The sequence below is a fragment of the Sturnus vulgaris genome, unplaced genomic scaffold (genome assembly GCF_052056855.1).
Source record: "Sturnus vulgaris isolate bStuVul1 unplaced genomic scaffold, bStuVul1.hap1 Scaffold_195, whole genome shotgun sequence".
In the NCBI taxonomy this organism is placed as follows: Eukaryota; Metazoa; Chordata; class Aves; order Passeriformes; family Sturnidae; genus Sturnus; species Sturnus vulgaris.
In genome coordinates, this window is record NW_028276170.1 from 8,060,605 (window position 1) to 8,085,444 (window position 24,840).

At 50.3% G+C, this 24,840-nt stretch overlaps 1 pseudogene; it reads left to right on the plus strand.

Annotated features, from left to right (window-relative positions):
- The first annotated feature begins 2,916 nt into the window (after positions 1-2,916).
- LOC148218056 (uncharacterized) overlaps positions 2,917-24,840 on the plus strand; it is a 28,173-nt pseudogene continuing 6,249 nt past the window's right edge.

Below are 24,840 nucleotides of genomic sequence, written 5' to 3' on the forward strand. Positions count from 1 at the left end.
GACAGGAAGTTCTATCTCAGTTATCACCTTATTTATCCTCAGCTACACATCCAGCTGCACAAACAGAGTTGTACAAACTAACAATGGGCTAAAAGTGACATTGCCACTTATTGTTGGGAATTCGATATTTCACCATGGCTAAGGCAAATCCTCTGCCTGCAAAACCAGACCTGCAGCTCTTCTAAAACTCTTCAGCAGAAAAGGAGAAAACTGCCAGGGATCCCTTTGCTGCTGCTGCTGCAAAGACCCTGACAGGGACTTTCCTTCAGCCTCCCAGGATGGCACTCGGCTGCCACACACAGAGCTCACAACTTGCTGCACAATTCTGAACACCAGAGGTTTCTTCCCACTCACCGAAGGAGGAGCTGCTTGGGATCCACGCATGAGGTGCCCTGCAATGGGAGAGGGAACATGAACCAGATGCTGGTAGGAAAAAAATTGCCCGTGGTGGGAAATGCCACGGAGCAAGGTAACCCCAAGAGAACATTTTGCTTTCACAGCATCCCTCCAGGAGCCACAGTCCCTTCACAGAGCAAGCAAGAGAATAGCACAAAATCCTGGGCTGTCAATTCTTGGCTGGACCAGCAAACAAAGGGAGTTCCAGGCTCCACTGCCACAGACGCCCTGCTCGAGGGAACAGAACCCCCCCAGGCCTCATTGCAAACGCCTCGCTGGCTGCAGACACCCCCTTTTCCAGCTGCAGCTGCTGGCAGGAGCTCTCCCAAACCAACGGTGTCTTCATGGCAATTTGGTTACAAAATCAACTCAAAGGTCCAGAGGAAGAACAGAAAGCACACAGCAAGCCCAAAGCCACAGATGCTGCACCGAGATAAAACCTCGACTTACTTGCCAAGTGGGTTAAAAAATACCCCGAATAGGCCACAGAGTACAGAGTGCAAACTGCAGCAACCACTTGCTGGATCATTGTGGCCGCGCTGCACACGTCTGCAGGCTGCACCCCTGCAGGCACACACGGACACGGGTCAGGGCTGGGCTGGCTGCCGAGAATGCCTCGGGCAGGAGGATCCTCCGGCAGTCAGCAGGCACCCAGAGCCTCTGGGCACTGAGGCCTCTGTGTCCCACAGCAACGGGAGCAGCACTGGGATGTGGCAACGCTCCTGTGACATCACAGCAGCAGCTCACGGAAAGAACGCTTGGAAGGTTCTCTGTGTCACTGTGATAGGTTGACTTAGGAAGAAGAAACTCAGAAAAGATTCTTCCTAAGGGAATTTTTTCTGTGGGGGTTGGGATACCCGCAACAGCCAATTAGAGAAAGTTAGTTCGCTCCGTGCACACACATTTTGGGGAAGGTAATCCGGAACTGAGCCTCTTTGTCTTTCCAGTGGCTGAGCAGGTAACACCAACCCGAGCTTCCCCCTCCCCCATGCGGGGGGGAGGCTCGGGAGGCCGCTTGGGCCCCTTTTGCCAACGAGGGGGACCCGATGGCCGGGGGGAGAAAAAAGTTGTGTGATAAGACCTTCACGGCTTCCTCCTCCACGGGCCTGCGGCTCTGGCGTGGGGGAAGGCCGACTCTTGCTGCTGCCGGACGGGCCAGGCCTGCCCGGGTGGCCATGAGCAGTGTGGGGCTGCAGCCCAGCCCCAGAAAGGCTGATTAACACCTCAGCTGCCCCCCCAGCACGGCCTGAGCCTGGCCCAACTCTTGTAGTTGTGTTAAACTTTAAGTCTTTAGTGCTCAGATAAGATTTGCAAAGCCTCCAGCCTTTCCTTTTAATATGAAAGGGAATAAGAAGATTTCTGAAGTCAGTGATGTAAGAGCTAAGTTTTTAAGATGGAAGGAGTATGAGAAGATGCTGAAATGGCTGAAAATCTTTTTGTAAAATTGTAGGGATGAACTGATGTACTCAATATTCCTATAAACCATGGAAAGAGACATGGGGGATGGAAATGTTCCATTTAATAGATGATTTGACTAAAGAGCACCTGTGTTAAGAATTTCTGTCCTGAGAAAAGAAGGAGATTTTGGTTTTCTGAAGATGAAGCCTGAGCAGAGAAAAAGGAGACAGAGAGAATCTTTGTGGTTGAACATTTCATTCTTAAAAGTAATACCCCATGAGACAGACATGGCCCACATCTACAGCTTTGGGACGGCTGTAGAGTTGGGAGGAGCGTCACAGTTGCAGGTTCCCGGGCGGATGCAAATCGTGAAAGATAAAACCACAAGAGAACTGTTTTTTTTCCTTCTTGTGGGAAAAATCCCTACAACTTCAACAAGAAGAAGCTTCTCTCTCCAGAAAGTCAACTGAGAAAGACTAAATTGGGCACTGACCGAAGTATTTGTTATATGTTTGTTTTGTTGTTATGAAGATTGGGAGAGGGAGGGAAGGAGTGATCTAAAAAATCTTATTCTGAATTTTTTTTCTCTCTCTTTTTGTTTGTGTAGTTAATAAATTTTCTTTTATACTCTCTCAAGTTTTAGGCCTGCCTTGCTCTTTTGCTCCTGGTTCTGTCTCACAACAAGAAAAATAAGTTTATTCAAATTGGCAACTCAAACTCAAGACATTAATTTGGTGCATTGGCCGGGAAACGTCAAAATTAAACCAAGACAGCTCCCCAAGTCCTTCCCTGTGGGGCCCCACTCCAATGTCAGAGCCTGTTGGAATGTGTAAAATTAGAAGCCTCTCTGAGTCACTCAGAGAAAAGAATGGAGGGATTGTATTAAAGCCTTTAGAGAAATTAAAATATATTAAGCCACACAGACGTGAAGTAGAAGGTTAAGTTTTAGTTTTAATTCAGTAGGAATATTATTTAATCACATAGATATGAAGAAGAAGTTTTAGTTTTAAATAAGAATATATTTTAAGTGCCTTAAGAGTGTTTAAACCCCTAAAATCTATTTTAAAGTTCAGAAACTTAGCCCCGGACTGTGCTAGGTTACAATGGAAAGATATGCCCAAAATGATGTATTCTGTGACCTCTTCATGAGCTGTGGAAAGCAGGTGGGGCAGTGATCCTTATCTCTGTGGGAGATATCCTCTGCTAATGGGCCATCTGTTAAAACCAGGTGGGGCAGTGTTCTTTATCTTTTCCACAACCCATCCTTCCTCCAGGAAGATATCTTCTGTTAATGGGCCATTGAGTGCCCCTGCATGACTGATAAAATTCCATCATCCCACTGGGAGACGCTCCAGCCAGGGGGAGGAGCCAAGCCTTTCCTACCTAGATAAAATCTGAGATTTGGAACACCAAGGCAGCCTTTTTCCATTGAATTCCAGAGGAAAAACCAGACATTTCCATTTCATCACTGAACCTTTGGAGGAAAACTGCACCCTTCTAGAGGACCAGTGCTCAACTGAACAACATCTGTCATCCAGGAGGACTGCAGCCACCATTTAATGGGACTGCTACCAACACGCTGACTGACGGGGTGTCAGGTTGTATTCTAACTCGGTCAGTGTTTTGGGTTTGTTCTTTGTAATACTGTAGTTCCATTTTAATTTTTCCTCGTAAAGAACTGTAATTTCTATTCCCATATCTTTCCCTGAGAGCCCCTTAATTTCAAAATTAAAATAACTTGGAGGGAGGGGGTTTACATTCACCATTTTAAAGAGAGGTTTCTGCCTTTCTTAACAGACCCCTATCTTTCAAACAAAGACAGGAGGTTTTTGGTTCTGAATCCTGGTGTTTGGGAGGTTCTTACAGACATGACATGCCCAGTCCTCCTGAATTCTGGAGATGAACTTGGGCAAGGAGTTTATGGAGCTCTCTTCCTGTTTTTTCCCCAAACCAGGATTTTTCATTCCCAAGGCATGGGTGGATGGAGGACGGTGAAAAGCCCCATAGATCCCTCATGAGGAGGGGCTGCAAACCCAGCCCAGGGAGCTGCGAGGAGGAAAGACCCTCCCTGTTCCAAGAAGGTGGCCGGAGATCCAGACAGAGCTCAGAGCTGGTGGAGAAGCCTCCTGGAGGGGAGAAGCCCCACGAGTGCTCGGAATGTGGGATGGGTTTCAGCTACAAGTGCAGGCTGATTCAGCATCAGATGATCCACACTGGGGAAAAGCCCTACGAGTGTGGGGAATGCAGCAAGAGCTTCAGCAACAGCTCCACCCTGATCCAGCACCAGGTGATCCACACAGGGGAACGGCCCTACACCTGCTTGGAATGTGGGAAGAGTTTTGGGTGGATGTCCTCCCTGAGATACCACCAGCGCATCCACAGTGGGGAGAGGCCCTACGAGTGTCCCAAGTGTGGGAAGAGGTTTCAGAGAAGCTCCAATCTCCTCCTACACGAGCGGATTCACACAGAGGAGAGGCCCTTCCGCTGCCCCGACTGCGGGAAGGGCTTCAAGCAACATGGCAACCTCACTGTCCACCGGCGCATCCACACTGGGGAGAGGCCCTACGAGTGTCCTGAGTGTGGGAAGAGCTTCTCACAGAGCTCTAACTTGACCCAACACCAACGGAGTCACCACTAAGGGAAGCCCTGTGAGTGCCCCGAGTGTGGGAAGAGCTTCGTGCTCTGCTCCAGCTCCATCCCCCATGGGAGGATTGGTGTTGGATGATCCCCAGTGACCCCCGTTGGGCAGAGCCCTGGTGATCCGTGGTCCTGGTGAACCCCATTGGGTGGGGGGAAGTTGTTGGAGAGATTTCTCTCTGTTTTCGTTCTGTTGCTATGATTTGATTGGGAATAAATTCCCTCGCTGTGCCCAGGCTGGGTCTGTTACACCCGTTTTGCTGTTTTGTGTGTTTGCTCGTCCTGTCTTAATCTGATCCTGGTGCTCCTGGTTCAACTTTCTCTTCCCTTGCAGCTGGAGGAGCAGGATCAGAGTGGCTTTGGTGGGTGCCTGGCATCAGGCCAGCGTCACCCAGGCCATGGGCACCCCTGAGATTCCAGTGTGGTGATGCATTCCCCCACTTCTAGATAAAGTCCAACCCAAACTGCGGCTAGGATGAAACATGGTTATGACTGGAGCCCACTCTCTATCAACAGAAATCCAAAAGGAGACCTTTGAGCTCTCCTGGGCCACCGTGTGCTGTGACCAGCAGTCTCCCTCTGAGGGGCCTCTCAGAGCCAGCAAACCCTCGGCTTTGCTGTGCCTGGAGGATCGCTGAAACACGACGTGTCCTGGGCCCATACCCTCACTGCTCAAGGCCCCATCCTTCGGCCAGTGGGAGATGCAAAAACATCTGAAGGGACGATTTCACTGAGCTCTGAGGTGAATTGCCTACATTGACTATTCCTGTCTGTGTTTGCCCCTGCACATATGCTATAGCACATCTGGGAGAAATACAGCTTTCCTAGGTGTGGAAGTACCTTGGATATCTAAGTTAGGCCTGTAAGCAAGGTTCAGTTATAGTTATGAACATACTTAAATGCTGTTAAATGCTAAGTGTTTTGCTAAATTCTTAAATGTAAGTAATCAGGGTTGTTTTTGTATTAAGTTGCTAAGTACAACTTGGAAGTTATAGCTGTAAGTTAGCTTAAACTTGTTAAGTATTATTGCTCTGTGGAATTGTTAATGCTATCAGTTAAGTTAGGTATAAGTTCGGTGTTGTTCGTCTGTTGAATTGCTAGGCCTAAGGTATAGGTTAAGTTACAAATTAAGGTAGAATTTAAAGAGTTGTTTAGAGTTGTTAAGTTTTTAGGCCGTGTTCCTTTTAATCCCTGCATGCACCTAAACACAGCACACACCCACCCACACTCCCCTAGGGAGTTCCCCGTTAATTTCTGTTCTGATTGCATGGATTTTATTTGGTGTTGTTCTTGCCTTGTTGTGCCTCACCTGTCCTGTAGGCAGTGGAGTGAATCTTGCCAACAAACTTATTGTACTTTGTTGCTTAATATTAAATCTGACTTTTGTTCATGCCCTTGTCACCGACTTTTAAGCGATCTCAAACGCTCTCATTCATGACAGCACCACAATGTCCCGCATCACCGAGGGCCCTGACACACGCCCGTGTCACAAAGGGCCACCCCCGGCACCCAAGAGCAGAGGGACAGCCTGGAAGCGGCCCGGAGCAGCCCCGGCCTCGTGTCCCTGTAGCCCCTGGCGTGGCCAGAGCCCTGGGAGGCTTTGGGGTCCCCACGTTGGTGTCCCAGGGGTTCCCCGTCTCCAGGCTCATCCCTTCTCCAGGCTGCCCCTTCTCCAGGCTCCCCTCACTCCCGGCTCTCGGGGTCCCCCCTCTCCAGGCCCCCATTCCAGGCTCCGGCACTCCCGGGGCTCTCCCCTTTTCGCTTTCCCCCCCTCAAGGCTGCTCCCCTCGCCCTGCCAGTCCCGGGCGATCGCCACGGGGCTCCGGGGACCTCCATCCCCCACCCACCGCCGGGGCTCTGTCTGCAGCCGCCACCCAGACATCCCCAAAAAAACCACCCGGGGACCCAAAAGGGGATTTCGGGACAGCTTTGGAGCCCTGCAAGATGCAAACACCGCTCTGCCCGCCGCGTCCCGAAAAGAAGAAACAGGGAGAACTAAAGATACTTCGGGTGAGCTCCAAATATCCCTCACCCTTTCAAAAAAACCCTGCCAGGTCCGCCCAAGATATTGGGGGCGAGGTCCCCCTCCCGGGTCACCTATGTCAGGAAAATTAATCCAAAAACACCAGAGGTTTATGTCCAAAAAGGAGACAGAGGAGTCCTTTTTGCTTTATTCGAATAAAGGGAGAGGCCATGGGACATTCGCCTGGGATCTCTCAAATTTTTGGAGGACACAGCCTCCTTTTTATCCTATTTTCCCGGCCGCATTTCCCTCTCTCTTTCCCCATTGGCTGAGGTACTTGAGAGGCACAGACTTCCCAGAACGCCTGATACCTGAAATTCCCCTCTAATGTATAAAATTCCCTTTTAATTTTTAATTCTTATAGAATTCATAGTTTCCCCCCCCCCGTTGCTTCTTTCATCTTTCGATATCCAATTTCATTTATCAGCAGCCCTACAGTTTGTTTGTAAAGGCAAATATCTCTTTCCATTCATCAATCAGTGGAATCCATCCCATTGTTTCTTTTATCTCTCAGTATCTTATCTACAGGCTGATCCACAGCTCATTTGTAAAGACAAATTCAACATTCCTCTCAATCCCTCCTCTTTTATTGTTTAATAATTGTCTTTACAAACTTTAGCTCTCATTGACTTAATTTCTTGTTCCCGAGTTGTTTTTGGTTTTGTAATTATTTGGAGTGACATCAATTTCTGTCCTTTTGTAACCATCTCTGGATCAGTAGGCGTGGCTATTACCTGCATCCCTTTGATCACATGTTGAATAAGTTGTACTAAGCAAGGGAACATGCCTGGCAAAAAGATTAGAGTTGCTACAGCACATAAGAGGAAAAAAAGCAGTTGTTTAACTTATAGTCCACCAGGTAGCCAAGAAAACATGTCCTATTCCCATCTTTTTCATCTTTGGACTGGTACATGAGCTAATTTTTTAAATTCATTTTGCAATTTGTTTCACCACTTTTCCATTGTCATCTACTTGTCTATTTAGGCAATAAGTGTCTTTTTCAGAAGAATGAAGCCGCCATGGACTTCCTTCTTCATCCCAAAATCCTGTTCCATTACAGACTTTACTCAGGGTGCTAATCTACTGCTGATGTTCAACTGGGCTGGCCACCCATGGCCCGTTTTCAGATTCTCCTGGACCTCCACAGACCCAACAATTGCTAAGGTTAAAGGTTTTTGCTACTTTTTCTCCTAAGGTCAAAAAATTATTTTCCCATTCTTGGCCCCAACCTAACTGATAATATAAAGGTAACATTATTAAGGGAAACATTCTGATTGTGTAATCTAATTTCCTAACTTAATTTTTACTTTCACTTTATCTTCCACACCACCTGTGGCGAGTGAAGGCACAGAAACAGCTTAACATAAAGAAAACAATGACAGCAAGGGTTGGCCCCCAGTGCCTGGAGATCTGAGAGGAGGGATGCCCACACAGACTATTTCAGCAGGCACTCTGTGGGTGGGCACACGAGGCTTCCCCCGATGTCGACGCCCTGGCTGCTGCTCCAGTCCCCTCCTGCCGAGTGTCAGTCGCGGCTTCCCGTCCTTCTCCTCCAGCTGAGATGTCCAAATCTCTGGGGCTGCAGAGACCTTGGCCCGAGTGTGATGGGTCCAGCCGTGTTCAGCTGTCTTGACGGCTGTGTCTGTGCTCAGCAACACCTGGAAAGGTCCACGCCACTTGGCCACCAGTGGTGCTTCTTCCCACTCCTTAACCAGGACCCAGTGTCCCGGTTGGATGTTGTGAACAGCAAAGTCCAAAGGCAGGGTCTGTGCCAGCTGAGCTTCCTGTCGAAGAGATTTCACAAGAGACAGTATCCAGCCACATATTGTTTTAAATACACATCACTTATCTCTATCCCCCCACTAGGCTGAGAATTACAAGGGTAAGGAATTCCAAACATCAATTCAAAGGGAGATAATTGAATATCTCCCCTGGGTCTGGCTTTTAATCTTGCTAAAGCCAGGGCCAGGAGCCGTACCCATGGCATTTTAGTTTCTATCACCAGCTTCAGGAGATGTTTCTTTTTTTCTCCATTCATCCTCTCAACCTGACCCAAACTCTGTGGGTGCCAGGGGGTATGGAGGTTCCACTGTATCCCTAAAGCAGTCATAACTCCTTGAAGAATTTTTCCTGTAAAATGAGTTTCCCTATTTGAATCTATTGCTTCCACCATCCCATATCTTGGAATTATTTGTTCCAAAAATACTTTAACAACTGATCCTGTTGCTGAAACAGTTGGAAATGCTTCTGGCCACCCGGTTAATTGACATACTATTACCAGAAGATATTTAAATCTTGCCACTCGAGGCATTTCAGTAAAATTTACCTGGCATCTCTGGAAGGGACTTACTGCCCAACGCCTCCCTCCCCTGGCCAGTTTCTTTGTAACTTTGTTGTTGGTTTTAGCACATGTTAAACAACATTCAATAGCTCGCTTTGCCAGGCTAAAGAGACCAACAGCAGCGTTCATTTTGAGGAAGGCTTCTGCCAGTCCTCGGGAGCCCCAATGACTCCCTTCATGAAGTTCTTTTAACAATTGTAAGGCTCGAGCTTTTGGTATCCACTGCTTACCATCCCTTGTAAACCAATTTTTTTTTTTTTTCTTTCCTCTGCCTCACTCTTTTTAATTATCTCAAGTTCCTCTGGTGGAAAAGAGAGTTTCTCTGGCAGCGGTGCAGTTACTGGGAGCAAAGGCAGGATCTTAGAGACTTCTGGCAACAATGCAGCTTTCCGAGCTTCTTCATCAGCCAGTCGATTTCCTATTGCCTCCTCCGACCATCCTGCCTGATGCCCCTTAATGTGGATTATCACCACTCTTTTTGGTAAATTCACTGCCTCCAATAGGCGAGAGATTAAGTTCTCGTGAGCTAACGTCTTTACTCTGCAGCTTAATAAACCTCTTTTTTTTTTCCCATCGTTTTCCAAATGCATGTATTACCCCATATGCATATTTACAATCAGTAAATATATTTACTGTCTTGTCCTGGTATAATTCACAGGCTCTCACAAGCCCGTACAGCTCTGCTGTCTGAGCTGACCAGGTGTGTGGTAACCTCCCTCCTTCCTTTAATTGCTTCCCATTCACGATAGAGTATCCTGTAAATCGTTTCCCTTCTACCACCTTGGAGGACCCATCAATGAACACATTCTCTCCCTCAGGCCAGGGAATATCCCGTAGATCTTCCCTAGCCCGTGTCTGGAGGTCTATAACCTGGATACCATCATGGATTTCTTCCTGGCCCCCCTTTTCTCCAGGGCCATTTAAATAAGAGACTGGATTAAAATCTTCTCCACTTTTAAATTCTAAATCCTCCTGTTCCATTAAACAAGATTCCTACTGTAATAATCGAGCACTCGTCATCCACTTAGAGGCTCTCTCAGTTAACAAAGCTTTAATCTGATGTGGGACTTTAACAATGAGATGCCCTCCCCTTGTCAGCTTTCGGGCCTCAGCCACCATCAGAGCTGTGGCTGCACAGTTCTGCAGACAATGGGGCCGCCTCTGGCCACCGGGTCTAACAACTTAGAAAAACAGGCACCAGGCCTCCGTGTTCCCCCATGCTCTTGCACCAAAATTCCTTTAGCATGACCCTGTTTGACATCCACGTATAGTTGAAAATTTATTTGGTTTTTTTTTTTTTTTGCATCTGGAAGAGCTAAGACTAGGGCATTAACCAATTTGTCCCTGGGGCTGCCCATACTTCTGGATTTATTTCAGCATAAGCCTTCTCAGACATTTTACACAAAGATATCGGACTCCGTGTCACTTTTTTACAACGCTAATTTGCATTCCCATTCTAGCCATCAAAGCTTTTCCCAGTAAATTACAATCACAATTAGGAACAAACAAGAATCCATGCAGTTCAAATCTGTCCCCCACATTTATTAACAGCGGTTGAATAAAATGCACTCGCTCATCCTTCCCACTTACTCCTTGAATAACCAAGGATCTCTTGACAATTTCCCCCCCTTAGGTATAAAATTTAAGGTGGATGGAGAGGCCCCCTTGTCTACCAGAAAACACACCTCCTCTCGATCCGGACCCACGTTAAAAGTTATCAAGGGCTCCTGAGTGGTGGGTCCTTGGTATAATAGGAGCCCCTGACACCCCTAACAATCCATTTCCATTATCCTCTGGACTTCCTCCTCCTGAGGGTCCAGTTGTTTCTGCGGACACTCATTTTTCCAATGCCCTTCTGCCCTGCAGACAGCACACTGGTTCTTCCCCAGCCGCTGTTTGGGTCGGCTGTCCCCTGCCGAGGAGGGAATCCCTCTGCCCCTTCCTTGTGACCGACCCCGTCCCCTCTGTCCCTGGGGACCCCTTGGACCCTGTGGTTTATTCCTCCGGGGCTGCACAAACTCTGCCATCATCCTTGCTTTAGCTTCTGCCTTTTCCTCATCCCTTCTTACATATATCTGCTGTGTTTTTTTAACCAATTCCTCTAGAGGCTTATTTTGCCACTTTTCTTCTTTCTGTACTCCTTTCCGTATATCAGGCCAGGCCTTAGTAACAAATTGTACTTTAAGCAATGTGTTGATAGCTGGCCCTTCAGGATCCATCCCCCCGTGCTTCCTCAAGGCATCCCTAATCCTCTCCAACCAATGAGGGCTTTCCTGTTTCTCCTGTTCTAACGACAGAGCCTTAGCTATGTTGTTCGTTCTGGGAGCCGCTGACTTGATTGCCCTGATCAAATAAGCACGGCAATCACGGTGAGCCAGACTGGCCTGGTTATTTGGGTCCCACTGGGGGTCTGCCTGGGGGATGGCATCACCCACCGTAGGTGCATTGGGTCCAGCCCCCCCTGCTGCTTGTGGGTGTTCATCCTCCCACAGCTGCCGAGCTTTCTGCAAAATCATTCGTTTCTCTGATGACCCAAACAAAATTCCCAAAAGAAAATGCCAATCCTTCCATGTATAATCCGCATTTCCCAAATATTTCTCTATCTTTTCCCCCACCCCTATGGCAACATATAAATATTTTTTTTTAACCCTCTTATATCCTGGGTAGTGAGTGGTACAATTACAAACCCAAATCCTCCCCCTTGACCCCCCAAAGGAACTTGACAGAGTGGCATCTGGTGTACCCCTGTCTCTTGGGGGGCTTCTGATGCCCTAAACTGAGTTCCTCTTCTAGTTCTGAGGGGTGATACAACATGCTGCTCCCCTCCCCCTACACCATTACCCTTCTCAGGTGGGGCTGCAGGAATAACATTTTCCTGATCCCCTTGCTCTGAAAGTTGAGGATACAGACGACCTGCAGCTGGCAACACTGGAGGACAAGACGGGGGAAGGTGCTGAAAAACATCCCAATCCTCACCACTTTCCTCTTCCTCCTCTTTTTCCTCTTCTCCTTTTTTTCTTAACATATACATTTCTCTTGTTTCTTGTCTGACCCATATTAATCCACATTCCCTTTCAATCCATCCTTTCCAATTCTCCTCTAAATACCTCCACAAAATTCGACACAAATGAATTTTATCTGTTCCATAATGTAGCCATATAAGTCCCCTTGCCAGCTTATACTCTGGCCACACAAAATAACAATATTTTACCATCATTTCCATAGTTACTTCTGGGTAAATGTACAATCTGTCCCAAGACCTCAGCATTCACCCCAAGGGACTCTCCGGGGGTATTATGGGATCGTCATCCCTTTTGCCAGGGCCCCTTCACGGCTTCACCTTTCCAACCCTCTCTGGGTGCCCCGTTTTACCTGTGCTACCCTCCATGGGTGCCCTCCCAGGTTTGCTCCCCGAAGATCCCATTTTACTCACCGGTGAGATTTTCAGTGGTCCTTCCCTGCGGACTCTTCACAGACCCCCCTGGTCCGCCACTCGTCTGTCTCCTGGACAGTCTCGGGAACCCAATCAATCGCCCGGTACCGGCCGGCACCAAGGGGAGCTGATCACCCAAACTGGGTGAGGCGCCTTCAGCTCCACTCGCTGCCCCGGACGGTGGAAAGATCCCGGACGAGCCCCCAAAATTGTCAGGAAAATTAATCCACAAACACCAGAAGTTTATGTCCAAAAAGGAGACAGAGGAGTCCTTTTTGCTTTATTCGAATAAAGGGAGAGGCCATGGGACATTCCCCTGGCATCTCTCCAATTTTTGGAGGACGCAGCTTCCTTTTTATCCTATTTCCCCGGCCGCATTTCCCTCTCTCTTTCCCCATTGGCTGAGGTACTTGAGAGGCACAGACTTCCCGGAACGCCTGATACCTGAAATTCCCCTCTAATGTATAACCCTCCCTTTTCATTTTTAATGCTTATAGAATTCATAGTTTGCCCCCCGTTGCTTCTTTCATCTTTCGATATTCAATTTCATTTATCAGCAGCCCTACAGTTTGTTTGTAAAGGCAAATATCTCTTTCCATTCATCAATCAGTGGAATCCATCCCATTGTTTCTTTTATCTCTCAGTGCTAGCCTTATCTACAGGCTGATCCACAGCTCATTTGGAAAGACAAATTCAACATTCCTCTCCAAGGGGTCCTGGCTGAGGCAGCAGTGATGACGCTGGAGTCGGAGGAGGAACAGGCACGGCAGTGCCAGAGCTGGCTACAGGCTGGGCACAGGCTGGCCATGGGTCTGATGGTGCTGTACAGTGCCGTGTGTGAGTAAAAACCAGTATGGACCAGTATAAAGCAGTATAGAGCAGTACAAACCAGTGCCGACCAGTTTGGGTGAGCTGGGCTCCAGGCTGGGCATGGGCCGGCCGTGGGGCTGATGGTGCTCTGTGTGAGTATAAACCAGTAGAGACCAGTATGGACCAGTATGGACCAGTACAGACCTGTACAGACCAATATGGACCAGTAGAGACCTTCCCCTGTCCCAGGATGGGGACACTGGGCTGGCACTGGGAGCACTGGGAGGGAACTGGTTTGGTGACATTGAGATGGTGACATTGTTTTGGGGACAATGAGTTGGTGACACTGGGATGGGACTGGGATGGAACTGGTGACACTGGGACACAACTGGGAGCACTGGGCTGGTGACACTGGGACAGGACTGAGGATACTGAGACTGAACTGGGGACACTGGGGTGGTGCCATGGGTGGCACTGGTGATGCTGAGATGGCACTGGGGACACTGGGACAGGACCAGTGACACTGGATTAGTGACACTGGGACAGAACTGGTGGCACTGGGATGGAACTGGCCACACTGGGTTGGTGACCCTGAGCTGGCACTGGGAGCACTGGGCTGGCACTGGGACCACTGGGCTAGTGGCACTGGGACAGGACCGGTGGCACTGGGCTGGGGACACTGGTATGGGTCAATGACGGGGTGGCACTGGGCTGGCACGGGGACACAACTGGGAGAACTGGGACAAGTAGACTGGGATAGGCTGGGGGACACTGGGATGGCACTGGGGACACTGGGCTGGTGATGACATTGGTATGGGGACACTGGGGATGTGGTACTGGGACAGGACTGGTGGCACTGGGATAGGACTGGGGAAACTGGGCTGGAACTGGGTTAGTGACACCAGGCTGGTGGCACTTGGGTGGTGACAGACAGAACTGGTGGCACTGGGTTGGTGACACTGGTATGGTGACAATGGGGGGGTGGCACTGGGATGGGGCTGGGAGCACTGGGAGGGAACTGGATTGGTGGCATTGGTCTGGTGGCACTGGGCTGGCACGGGGGACACTGGGATGGTGAGATTGGTATGGTGGCAATGGGGCAGTGACACTGGGCTGGCACTGGAAGCACTGGGAAGGAACTGGGAACACTGAGCTGGTGACACTGAGACAGGACTGGGGACACTGGGATGGGAGTGGCTTGGTGGCACTGGGTTGGTGACACTGGGCTGGTGACACTGGAACAGGACTGGGGACACTGGGGCAGCTCTGGTGGTGCTTGGGTTGAACTGGGGACAATGGGATTGAACTGGGGACACTGGGCTGGTGACACTGAGACTGAACAGGTGGCATTGGGATGCTGACACTGGGGCAGCCCTGGGGACACTGGGCTGGTGGCTCTGGGGTGTCCTCGGTGCCACTGCTCAGGTGCCACTGTGCTGGTTGCCCTGCTGCCGTGTCCCTGGTGCAACCTGTGCGGTGTCCCCATGTCCCCGCAGTGTCCGGGGACTCGGTGCACTCTGCCCTGGGGGTGGCCGAGGACAGTCACCTGCTGCTGGCCCTGGGCACGGTGGCCGTGTCCTGCCAGGTGGCCCTGCAGGCCTCGGCGACATCGTGGTGACACCTGGCCAGCAGTCCCCGTGAGCACTGGGCCATGGCCCAGCGCCTGCGTGACTGTGCCCAGGGGGTGGCAACCGCCAGGGCCAGTGCTGAGGCCACTGTGGCCACCAGCAAGGTCACTGCGGATGTCCAGGGGCGGCTGGACACGGTGACATGGCACCTGGGGACCTTGGTGGACGCTGTTAACCGAGACATGGTGGTGAAACATGGGGGACATGGCGACAGGAGATTCCCAGAGCTGCCCAGGCCCTCGGGGACATCATGGTGGCCTTGGGGACAATGTTGGAGGAACACAAGAAGGTGACACGAAAGCTGGAGGTGGCCCAGGACGTGGCGGTGGGGCAGGGGTAGGGACAGGGTGGGGTCATAGAAGTGGCACTGTCACCCCGAGGGACACTGGGGACCTTGGTGTCCTTGCCTTGGGGACATCAGGGCCAACCTGATGTCGCCTGTCCTGTTTTGGGTCACTACGATGTCCCTGCAGTGTCCCCACAGGACCGCAGTTTGTCCCCCTGAATCGTTAAAAACCGGAATAATCACGGACAAAGGCGCTGTAACTAATTAAAGTTACAAAGTGGTGTGTTTATTCACCGGCACGGGAGTCACCTCCCAAAGGTGTGACCGCCCCGAACAAGGTTCTTTGCCCTCTATTTATTGCCCCAGATCTTACATACAATACATGTGCATAACCCCAGCACCTCCCATCCCCACCCCATATTAAAATGAGCCCATTCGTCCTTCACCCGTGCACAGTTCTTCTCTTGAATTGGGTTGGTGCTCTCGAAATGGGTCAGTGGTCTCAGAGGATAAACTCAGGAAAGTCTTCATCAGGTCTCTGTGACCTCCTGGAACAATCCAAGGCCTTGTCCTTTGTGACTAACGGTTTATTATTTTACCTTTTTCAATACATAAATTCATAATAGCAGATAATTATACCAATTAGCTCTAGCCTAAGCATCTAGTAATTATTAACTTAGCATTTACCTACCTAACTTACATCTTGGTCATGGAAACCACTTTTACCCTTAGCAAAAATCTTAACTTTTTAAAACCATGATTCACCCCTTTCTGTCTCTCTCTCTTTAACTCTCATTCTATCACAAAACTGAGTTGTTCGCCCTCAATAAAGTGCAATTTTTTTAGAGCAACCTGATTTGTCCTTCTGTTCTTGTCTTTTGTACCTCTGAGATCAAAATGAAGCATCATGACTCCCCCCTCTACTAACAGTGGATTGGGACACCTTCCCGCCCCTCCCGCTCACCCGAGAGCTCCGTGCCCCCAGCCCGGGGGGCTCCCAGTGGCACCAGTAGGGCCCCAGCTGCCCCACACGCCCCATGGCCAGCGCCGGGCAGGGTCTGACACCTCCCCCTCCCCAAATTCTCCTGGCGGGGGGCGCTGGGGGCGGGGCGCGGGTGGAGTCCAGGTGAGGAGCTCTGGGCGCTCTGGGACTGCCTGAGGGGTCATCAGCGCCGCGCGCTCTGATTGGCTCAATTATTTTGGTGCTTTCTCTGATTGGCTGATGAGAAGCCTGGGAGTTGAGAGAAGCAATGGGAGAGATCCCACCCCGAGCACTTGCATGGGAACAACAGACCCAGCCTGGGCACAGCAACGGAATTTATTACAATCAAATCACAGCAGCACAAGGAGAAGGGAAAGAAGTATCTCCAACCTCTTCCCCCACCCAATGGGGATCACCAGGACCACGGATCACCAGGGTTCTGCCCAACGGGGGTCACTGGGGATCATCCAACACTGATCCTCCCATGGGGGATGGAGCTGGAGCAGAGCACGAAGCTCTTCCCACACTCGGGACACTCACAGGGCTTCCCTTAGTGGTGACTCCGTTGGTGTTTGGTCAAGTTACAGCTCTGTGAGAAGCTCTTCCCACACTCAGGACACTCGTAGGGCCTCTCCCCGGTGTGGATGCGCCGGTGCCTGATGAGGGTGGAGTTGAGATTGAATCCCTTCCCGCAGTCGGGGCAGCGGAAGGGCCTCTCCTCTGTGTGAATCCGCTCGTGTAGGAGGAGATTGGAGCTGGTCTGAAACCTCTTCCCACACTTGGGACACTCGTAGGGCCTCTCCCCGGTGTGGATGCGCTGGTGTTTTCTCAGGGCAGAGCTCCACCCAAAGCTCATCCCACATTCCAAGCAGGTGTAGGGCCGTTCCCCTGTGTGGATCACCTGGTGCCACATCAGGTGAGAGATCCTTGTGAAGCCCTTTCCACATTTCCCACACTCGTAGGGCTTTTCCCCAGTGTGGATCCTCTGGTGCCGGATAAGACGGGACCTGTCTCTGAAGCCCTTCCCACATTCCCCACACTCGTAGGGCTTCTCCACAGTGTGGATCCTCTGGTGCTGGATCAGATCAGAGCTCCACCTGAAACTCTTCTCACATTGCAAGCACTTGTGGGGCTTCTCCCCTCCAGGAGGCTTCTCCACCAGCTCTGAGCTCTGCCTCGATCTCCGGCCGCCTTCCCGGCTCAGGGAGGGTCTTTCCTCCTCGCAGCTCCCTGGGATGGGTTTGCAGCTCCTCCTCCTGAGAGAACTCCAGGGCTTTTCTGCGTCCATCCCTGCACACCTGGGGAATGAAAATTCCTGGTTTAGAGGGAAATAACAAGAAGAGAGCTCCATAAACTGGGTGTTCCTCCTTGCCCAAGTTCATCTCTGGAAGTCATTGAGCATCTTGTGTCCCTAATAACCTCCCAAACACCAAGACTCCCACCCAAAATCCTCCAAACTTTAACACACGGATCAAAAACACCCCAAATATCAAGCTTCAGCCAAAATCCCCTCCAAAACTGTTCTAGTTTGAAAGCAAAACCAGTGAGAGACTCCAAATCTGAAATACAATTTTAGAGGGAAAAAGAGAAGAGAAATAAAATACATGCAATAGTAGAAAAGAAAACAACTGACAGAATCAGAATACAACCTGACATGCCGCTAGTTAGGGTGGTGGTAGCAGTCCCAATGAAGTGGTCTTGTTGTAGTAGTGATGCTGTAGAAAGGTCTGGTAGCTCTTGTCCTCTGGAAACCAGTGGGTAAGGGATGCCTTGGTGCTCCAAATCTCAGATTTTATCTAGGTAGGAAAGGCTTGGCTCCTCCCCCTGGCTGGAGCATCTCCCAATGGGATGATGGAATTTTATCAGTCATGCAGTGGCACTCAATGGCCCATTAACAGAAGATATCTTCCTGGAGGAAGGATGGGTTGTGGAAAAGATAAAGAACACTGCCCCACCTGGTTTTAACAGATGGCCCATTAGCAGAGGATATCTCCCACAGAGATAAGGATCACTGTTCCACCTGTTTTTTTCCACTACTCTTTGTTCTTTTGTTTCTTCCCTGGACCTCTGACTGGTTACTTCATGTTTGCTGCTGATTTCATCTCCCTTTTGAAGATGAAAATGGTAAAAGTGTCTTTGACCTGCCTTGCTGGATATTGTGAAGAGGAAGAGTCATCTACTGCAAGTGGAAGTGTCACAGGTGGAGCAGAGTTCTGTGAGTGCTGTATCAAACCAGACCTCGTCAGATCTGCCAGAACAACTGGTCCATGCTGCCCTGCACTGCTCTGCCTGTTCCCCACTGTTTCATGCCAGAGTAATTTAACTGCTGTTAATTGGGTGTGTGTTTCACTCGAGCCAGTCCAGCAGAACCAGCAGAAAGCAGCCCCAGAATGAATGGGGCTCTGCAGAGGAGCCCCAGACTATTCATCAGCCTGCCCGCAGAACTGGCTCCAACTCTGAACCCTTGTGACCACACTCTGAAGAAGACAAACTTCTGATATTTCTGAGGCACTTATGACTGAGGCACGTGCTTGTGCAGGGAAGAATTCCAAAATTCTTTCTTACTTCAGGAAAAACCCTGCAGCAGTGCATACCCAGCATCTGCTATCAGCACATCCTGGCTGCACGTGCAGGAGAAGCAGCAGCAGCATTGTACACGTGGGTTTCTTAAGCTGAACTCCCCTACACTTTGAACAGTGCTCATCACAAACATATTTAATGGCACACCGGTGCCATACATTTCTCCTAAAAGCCTCCCTTGTAACTAAACTTTACTGGAAAGTTAATGCCGAGGATGAACGAGCAACTTCGGTCTCAGTGGGGAGGTGGAGGGGTTCTAAACACTGACTTTCCGAGAGCAGCATCTCTCCTGAAGCGCCCGGGGCCACCCGAGCCGCCGCCGGGAGCGCGGTGCAGAAGCCGGCCCGGACTCAGCCGCAGCGCCGGGCACCGCGCATCGCTGCTCTGCAGGGCGGCCCGCACGTCCTCCAGCAGCTGCCGCAGGCTGCCCTTCTCCTGCTGCAGCTCGGCCATGCGCTCCTCGGCCCGCTCCAGCGCCACCATCTCCTCGCAGCGCTCTCGGGAGCAGGGCCCCGGCGGCCGCCGCTCGGGCTCGGCGGGGGCTGCGCGGGCGGATGTGGCTCTCGATGTGCTCGCCCTCCCGGCCCAGCGGCAGCCGCGGCCCCGCGCGGGTGCTGAAGCGGCCGCGGAGCCGCGCGTGGAGCTGGCGGAAGGTGAGCTCGGCCCAGAGCCCGTCCCACAGCCCCGCGCACTCCTCGGGCTCCGCCGCCTCCTCCGGCGCCAGCGCCCGGCACAGCGTGCGGGACTCCTCGCCGGGGATGCGGCCCGGCCCGGCGCAGTCCCGCTGCTGGAAGATCTCCTGCAGGGACTGCTCCGGGCCGCTGGCCAGCACGACCATCTCGTTCTCCACGCCGCGCTCCAGCCCGTAGCGGTGGGCGAGGGCGCTGAGCAGCCACTGCGTGCGCCGGGCCGGCCGCCCGGAGGGGTCCCAGCCCTCAGGCGGCTCCATCGCGCCCGCCCGGCCCGCGGCGCTGCCCGAGCATCCTGAGCGCCGCCCGCCCGAGCGCTCGGCCCCGGCCCCGGCACGGAGCGCCCGGCTCGCCCCGCACGGAGCCGCGTCCGCCTTTGTCCGGCAGGAGCAGGGACTCGGGCAAAGCGGGCAGGTGCCGCCCTGCTCCCTTTGTCTGCCAAGCCCGAGCCCCAAGTGTGGTTCTTATTTCTTAGCTGATTTCTCCCTGGTTTCTCTCTAACACAAGCAAGAGAAATAGCATCGCACAATCCAGTTTGACAAGTAAGGCTGGTGAACGAGTGAGTGCTTCCACTAAATTAAAAACTCGATGTGTTTGAATGCTGACCTTCTGTTCGCTCAGGCTTCCTCACCTCTGTAGATGAGGTGACTTCCTGGTGTTGGTGTGTGGATGTTAAGAGGTCTGTGTTAGAGATGAGTAAGTGTTCAACTCGTTCAAACGAGCTGCCCAAAGCAGTGATTTTGGTCTCTCTTTGCCTGGGGAGCAGGACGGGCGTTGTTGAACGCAGGCAGCAGTGCAAGCAGGGCTCCTCCAGCAGCAGGGACACGCCAGGAGCCAGATGGGACCGTGGCACCAGATGGGACCGTGGCACCAGCCGTGTCCGAGGCCTGAACAGGCTGCCAAAGTCAGGTGGTGCTGACAGGCTGCGTTAACAGCCCAGGCAAGGCGTGGTGAGGAGCCAGCGCTGGGGACCACCCAAGGAGTCCTGTCAAGAGCAAATGGTTCTAATATTCTCTCAAGGATAAAAAAGGAGCAAACCAGTCCAGCAGATATGTGAGGAAAACGAATTCAAGTTCGTTTAAAACGCTGCTTAATATAGGGTTGGCTTTCTTTTGTGTGAACTGATGCTAATAAATATTTGCTCCCATATGGTGGGGTTTCTCTGCAAATAGGCCTTGATGGGAAATTACTGAATACCTTTTGTTTTGCTCTTTCTTAAGTTGAGCACCTGAGTAGCTTTGTTGAGGAATGGAGAACTATTTGTAGGTCAGTATTTTCTCAGGAGGAGTCTTAAATTTCAGCACAGGAGGAAGGAAAGGCAAAGGATTGAAAGCCTTCCCGTGCTCAAGTGACACACTTTGAGAGGAGTCTGTGAGGAGAAGTCCCCTCAGGCACTGCCAGGGCTGTTTGCCTCCTCTGCAGGCTCAGTATTCTGGGAGTTCCACAAGCCTCAGCTGCCACTGTATTTTCCCCAGAATATTTCTTGTCGTGCAGTACACAGGGAGAATATTTTGTGCGAGATTCTCCTCTGGGCTGAGAGGAATGTTGAATTTGTCTTTAAAAATGAGCTCTGGATCTGCCTGTAGATAAGGTTAAGCACTGAGAGATAAAAGTAACAATGGGATGGATTCCACTGATTGATGAATGGAAAGAGATATTTGCCTTTACAAACAAACTGTAAGGCTGCTGATAAATGAAATTGGATATCAAAAGATGAAAGAAGCAACGGGGGGAAAACTATGAATTCTATAAAAAATAAAAATGAAAAGGGAGGGTTATACATTAGAGGGGAATTTCAGGTATCAGGCGTTCCGGGAAGTCTGTGCCTCTCAAGTACCTCAGCCAATGCGGAAAGAGAGAGGGAAATGCGGCCGGGAAAATAGGATAAAAAGGAGGCTGCGTCCTCCAAAAATTTGAGAGATGCCAGGGGAATGTCCCATGGCCTCTCCCTTTATTCAAATAAAGCAAAAAGGACTCCTCTGTCTCCTTTTTGGACATAAACCTCTGGTGTTTGTCGATAAATTTTCCTGACAATTTTGGGGGCTCATCCGGGATCTTTCCACCGTCCGGGGCAGCGAGTGGAGCTGAAGGCGCCTCACCCAGTTTGGGTGATCAGCTCCCCTTGGTGCCGGCCGGTACCGGGCGATCCATTGGGTTCCCGAGACTGTCCAGGAGACAGACGAGTGGCGGACCAGGGGGGTCCGTGAAGAGTCCGCAGGGAAGGACCACTGAAAATCTCACCGGTGAGTAAAATGGGATCTTCGGGGAGCAACCCTGGGAGGGCACCCATGGAGGGTAGCACAGGTAAAACGGGGCACCCAGAGAGGGTTGGAAAGGTGAAGCCGCGAAGGGGCCCCGGCAAAAGGGATGACGATCCCATAATACCCCCGGAGAGTCCCTTGGGGTGAATGCTGAGGTCTTGGGATAGATTGTATATTCACCCAGAAGTAACTATGGAAATGATGGAAAATATTATTATTTTGTGTGGCCAGAGTATAAGCTGGCAAGGGGACTTATATGGCCACCTTATGGAACAGATAAAATTCATTTGTGTCGAATTTTGTGGAGGTATTTAGAGGAGAATTGGAAAGGATGGATTGAAAGGGAATGTGGATTAATATGGGTCAGACAAGGAACAAGAGAAATTTATGTGTTAAGTAAAAAGAGGAGGAAGAGGAAAGTGGTGAGGATTGGGATGTTTTTCAGCTCCTTCTCCCGTCTTGTCCTCCACCGTTGCCAGCTGACCCAGGGCCAGCTGCAGGTCTTCTGTATCCTCAACTTTCAGAGCAAGGGGATCAGGGAAATGTTATTCCTACAGCCTCACCTGAGAAGGATGATGGTGTAGGGGGAGGGGAGCAGCATGTTGTATCACCCCCCAGAACTAGAATTTGAACTCAGTTTAGGGCATCAGAAGCCCCCCAAGAGACAGGGGTACACCAGATGCCACTCTGTCAAGTTCCTTTGGGGGGGTCAAGGGGGAGGATTTGGGTTTGTAATTGTACCACTCACTACCCAGGATATAAGAGGGTTGAAAAAAAGAATTACCCCCATATTTGGATGATCCCATAGGGGTGGGGGAAAAGATAGAGGAATATTTGGGAAATGCGGATTATACATGGAAGGATTGGGATTTTCTTTTGGGAATTTTGTTTGGGTCATCAGAGAAACGAATGATTTTGCAGAAAGCTCGGCAGCTGTGGGAGGATGAACACCCACAAGCAGCAGGGGGGGCTGGACCCAATGCACCTACGGTGGGTGATGCCATCCCCCAGGCAGACCCCCAGTGGGACCCAAATAACCAGGCCAGTCTGGCTCACCGTGATTGCCGTGCTTATTTGATCAGGGCAATCAAGTCAGCGGCTCCCAGAACGAACAACATAGCTAAGGCTCTGTCGTTAGAACAGGAGAAACAGGAAAGCCCTTCTCATTGGTTGGAGAGGATTAGGGATGCCTTGAGGAAGCACGGGGGAATGGATCCTGAAGGGCCAGCCTTCAACACATTGCTTAAAGTACAATTTGTTACTAAGGCCTGGCCTGATATAAGGAAAGGAGTACAAAAAGATGAAAAGTGGCAAAATAAGCCTCTAAAGGAATTGGTTAGAAAAACACAGCAGATATATGTAAGAAGGGATGAGGAAAAGGCAGAAGCTAAAGCAAGGATGATGGCAGAGGTTTTGCAGCCCCAGAGGAATAAACCGCAGGGTCCAAGGGGTCCCCAGGGACAGAGGGGACGGGGTCGGCCACAAGGAAGTGGCAGAGGGATTCCCTCCTCGGCAGGGGACAGCCGACCCAAACAGCGGCTGGGGAAGAACCAGTGTGCTGTCTGCAGGGCAGAAGGGCATTGGAAAAATGAGTGTCCGCAGAAACAACTGGACCCTCAGGAGGAGGAAGTCCAGAGAATAATAGAAATGGATTGTTAGGGGTGTCAGGGGCTCCTATTATACCAAAGACCCACCACTCAAGAGCCCTTGATAACTTTTAAGGTGGGTCCGGATCGAGAGGAGGTGTGTGTTTTTGGTAGACACGGGGGCGTCTCGGTCCACCTTAAATTTTATACCTAAGGGGGGGAAATTGTCAAAAAAAGATCCTTGGTTATTCAAGGAGTAAGCGGGAAGGATGAGCGAGTGCATTTTATTCAACCGCTGTTAATAGATGTGGGGGACAGATTTGAAGTGCATGAATTCTTGTTTGTTCCTAATTGTGGTTGTAATTTACTGGGAAGAGATTTGATGGCTAGAATGGGAATGCAAATTAGCATTGTAAAAAAGTGACACGGAGTCCGAAACTGTGATAGCTTTGTGTAAAATGTCTGAGAAGGCTTGTGCTGAAATAAATCCGGATGTATGGGCAGCTCCAGGGAAATATGGGAAACTGGACATAGAGCCTCTCCAAATTACTTTGAAGCAACCAGGACAAGTGGTGTCTAAAAAGCAATGCCCTCTTTCAAGGGAGGGAAAGAAGGGGTTACAGCCTGTTATTGAGTCCCTGCTAAAAGCAGGTCTTTTAGAGCCGTGTATGTCTCCCTATAACACTCCTATCCTGCCGGTTAAGAAACCAGATGGAACCTACAGAATAGTGCAGAATTTAAGAATAATAAATGATATTGTCAAACCAAGGCATCCCACGGTTCCAGATCCATACACAATCCTGAATCAAATCCCTTCTTCACATCAGTATTATTCTGTACTGGATTTGAAGGATGCTTTCTGGGGGTGTCCAATCACAGAAGATAGTAAACAGTATTTTGCTTTTGAGTGGGAACAGGAGGAAGGAGGGAAAATGATAAAACAACAATTGACATGGACAGTACTCCCTCAAGGATATACAGAGTCACCAGTTCTGTTTGGGCAAGCTTTACAGAAAATATTAAGAGAGTTTACTCCACCCTCAGGAGTCAAGTTGTTGCAGTATGTAGATGATTTGCTCTTATCAGGGGAACAGGAAAAGGTGGTTGAAGAGGCTACTGTAAAGCTGCTTAATTTTCTTGCAAAAAAAGGGACTTAGAGTATCCAAAAAAAAAAAGCACAGTTAGTAGAAAAGAAGGTGAAATATTTGGGACACATTCTGTCTGAAGGGTTACGGTGTATTGATCCAGAAAGGATACAAGGGATTTTACAGGTACCATTACCCCAGACTAAAAAGGAGTTACGGCAGTTTTTAGGGTTGGTGGGGTACTGTAGAGCATGGATCGAGGACTTTTCTGTGGTGGCCAGACCTTTATATAACTTTTAATTCAAAACAGTCCTAATGTCGTGGTATGGACACCAGAAGGAGAGAAAAGCTTTAAGAAATTAAAAGACAAATTGGTTAAGGCCCCAGTCTTGGCTCTTCCAGATGCAGAAAAAGGATTTCAGCTATATGTGGATGTCAAACAGGGTCATGCTAAAGGAATTTTGGTGCAAGAGCATGGGGGAACACGGAGGCCTGTTGCCTGTTTTTCTAAGTTGTTAGACCCGGTGGCCAGAGGCGGCCCCATTGTCTGCAGAACTGTGCAGCCACAGCTCTGATGGTGGCTGAGGCCCGAAAGCTGACAAGGGGAGGGGATCTCATTGTTAAAGTCCCACATCAGATTAAAGCTTTGTTAACTGAGAGAGCCTCTAAGTGGATGACGAGTGCTCGATTATTACAGTAGGAATC